The sequence below is a fragment of the Atractosteus spatula genome, unplaced genomic scaffold (genome assembly GCF_055471065.1).
Source record: "Atractosteus spatula isolate fAtrSpa1 unplaced genomic scaffold, fAtrSpa1.hap1 Scaffold_16, whole genome shotgun sequence".
Classification (NCBI taxonomy): Eukaryota; Metazoa; Chordata; class Actinopteri; order Semionotiformes; family Lepisosteidae; genus Atractosteus; species Atractosteus spatula.
This window is the reverse complement of record NW_028296719.1, coordinates 163681-166791: the sequence shown is the minus strand read 5'-3', so window position 1 is coordinate 166791 and position 3111 is coordinate 163681. Positions and strand designations below refer to the sequence as shown.

Sequence of the window (3111 nt, the reverse complement as noted above, 5' to 3'; positions counted from 1 at the left end):
GTTTTTACCGCTCATTTTCAATGGCTGCATCTGTAGGTTGTCTCTCGCAGTGTTCAGGAATTGCATTCCGAAACTGAGTCAGATCAAAAGTTGTAAGAAAAGCACCTATGGTGTCGGTTCTAACAGCTTTATTGATTCGATGTTAAAGGCCGGAAATGGGGCACAAGGCACGCGACCGCAAAAAGCGTCGCCATCTGCTTCCAGCTGCAAAATGCCGTTTGCGGACGCTGAAGCATTTGAACTTGAACTTTATTGCCATATGTAACCGGTACTGGTACAATGGAATTCTTACTTACAGAAGGTCTCTCGATTGTAAAACAAGTGTAAAAAACAAGACAAAGTGCAAACAGTGCATCAAGACAATGTACAAACAAACAATAGACAATGTGCAAGTAAACATGTAGACATTTCTTTCCAAGGCAGCGGGTACAAGCGATCTCGCGTTTTAAAACCACCAGGAAAAGCAAAAAGGCACTTTTCCTTGCTTGCGCCGGCACACAACGACGTGAGGAGGACACCGTAGTCAGCAGGATTCGAACTTGCGCGGGGAGACCCCAATGGATTTCTAGTCCATTGCCTTAACCACTCGGACACGACTACAGCGCGCGCCGCCATTGCTGCGTTCTTGCTACAATCTCACATGGATCGCGAGGCGCCGGCGGAAACCTTTTTCAAAGTCGTTCTCCATTAAAAAAAAAACCTTTCCAAAATACAAGCCTTGCAGACAGACACGCCTCAGAGGACTTAAGGGTTGCTTCATGTGGGAATGATAAAGTCTCCCCGTCCGGACAGGAAAATGGCACTTTGTTAGACACAAAAAAACAATCAACAACAGACAAATGTCTACAAGCATTTTAGAAGCCGCTCTTGAAATAGCTCTTACATTCGTGTTAGACGCAGGAATCGCCTTTTTATTGACGCTCTTACGAACGCCATGGAAAGCAAAACAAAGCAAAGCAGAGCAGAACAAAACGAACAAAATAAAACCCTCACGTCCTGCACTTGAATATAATGCCATTACGTTCCGAAGCGGTATTGGACGTCATCCTAGCACTGCAACCCGGGGCGTACGGTATATGGGAACGAGCACACGTCACGAATTGTCTCTAATCACTCTCTGCACTGTAAGGCGCCTTGAAGCGTGCACCCTCAGCATTCATCTTTGCGCATCTGTGAAAGGTAAACTCTTGAGCAAACTCTGAACCAGACACTCAAACTCCAGCTAGCATTAGGGGTAGCATTCCCACGCTACTTGAACACTTTGTTTACGCTCAGTGCTGGATTTTGGGAACTTTAGGACGAGTGGGACTTTTCTTCTATCTGTCAATTCGTTTTGTTTTGGAGACTCTTGGCTGTCTGTGTTGTATAGTGCAGCTTAAATAAAACGTTTTCGAAAACTGTGCCGGCTCAAAAGTTGTAAGAAATCCTCTCCAGCTCTTTTAAGTCTCTTCAGTTTTGTCATTTAAAGTGAAACTAGATGTATAACTGGAGCCTCACTTATGCAAATGGTGAGGCTCCAGTTCGACATCTAGTTTTACTTTATATGACAGAAGTACGTCAGACTGCGCCGGACTGGGGGATCACTTCCGGTTATTTTTACCATCTTAAACATTTGAAATCCTCCCCTAGGCAATTGTGACACTTCATCTTGGCTCCACCTAGGACACTCTTCAATCTTCCATCACTTCTCTCTTCTCCCGCAACACTCTCGTCTGTCGGTAGTATGTGGCGTCTTTGCATTACCACCAATCTCACCACAGCAAGAAAGCAGCAGGTTTTGGCAAGAGAGGAGGAGACTGCCTGGCCCAAACAGGGATCGAACCAGAGACTTTGGCGTTACTAGCACCACGCTCAAACCAACTGAGCTAACAGGCCTTGTTCTCGCTGTCCTCTCTGTGCTGCAAAAAATGGAATTCAGGGAAGTTTCTTTTGTCCTTCTTTGAATAGAAAGCCCTGCAATTCAGTGTACGGGCCTTCTCGTGCTGTTTAATGGTTCTTCAAAAATTCAAATTCAAATCCTACACTGGCCTGAAGTGCCCCCCCATTTCACAGCATTTTTCAGCTGATTTAAATGTACCTAAAGGAGAAGCATTATTGAAGACCATCAATTACCAAGAGCTTTTGTCAAAGGTTTTGGTGGTCACTTTTAATGACCACAGAGAGCTATGACCTCGGTTTTACATCTCATCCAAAAGACAGCGCCTTTTTACCACACAGCGTCTCCGTCACTATACTGGGGCATTGGGACCCGCACAGACGTCAGGGTGAGCGTCCCACCGCTGGCTCCATTAACACCGCTTCCAGCTGTAAGCTTTGCTTTTCCCTGTAGGTCATCCTCATCCGGGTACTGACCTGGCTCACAGCTTCTAAGCTTCAGTGGGTTTTCAGTTGCGAGTTGAAAGGGGATGCAAGTGATGGAGCCGCTCGCTGCAAAAGCCACTGCATTGGCCAGGAATCGAACCCGGGCCTCCCGCGTGGCAGGCGAGAATTCTACCACTGAACCACCAATGCACGCTGCAAGGGTCTACAAAAAAGACGCTTTTTTACCACTCTGTGCTGGATGTTGGGTCCCAAGGGAACTTCTGGACGAGTGAGAATTTTCTGCTATCAAAATTTGGTTTCGGAGACTTTTGGCAGCCTACAGATGCAGCCATTCAAAATGCGCGGGCGATACCGCATTATTTTGCGGTACGCTGTACGCAGTCTACCGCAAGCTACCGGTAAATACCGCGAGTTACCGTAAATTCTCCTATAATACGACAAGCAAAATAATAGTATCCGGAATTTCCGCAAGGTGGAGCTAATAAAGCTCAACCTCTCATGTTTGAGCTGTGGCCATCAAAGTCTTTAACGAAGATATTACTAATAGTATTAATAATGAATGACCTTGGACAAGCTGTAAGTGTAAACTCAAAGTATTGCCCTGGTCAACATTCTTTTTTTCATTGACCGTCTTTGTAAAAGTAACACCACAGCATTTCGCAATCACGCATTTGTTTCCAATCATGCAAAGTACAGTAATTTTTAAGAATCGATTCACCATGCCTTTCACATGCTCATAAAAGAGATTGATTTAGGAACATAAACATATTACCGTATGAAAACTGTACT

The 3111-nt window shown here is 45.2% G+C and overlaps 1 non-coding gene across 1 annotated transcript; it reads right to left on the bottom strand.

Annotated features, from left to right (window-relative positions):
* Positions 1-2440: 2440 nt before the first annotated feature.
* Positions 2441-2511, bottom strand: trnag-gcc (transfer RNA glycine (anticodon GCC)). The gene has a single exon. It is a non-coding gene; the product is annotated as a tRNA-Gly (tRNA).
* Between the last annotated feature and the right edge of the window lie 600 nt (positions 2512-3111).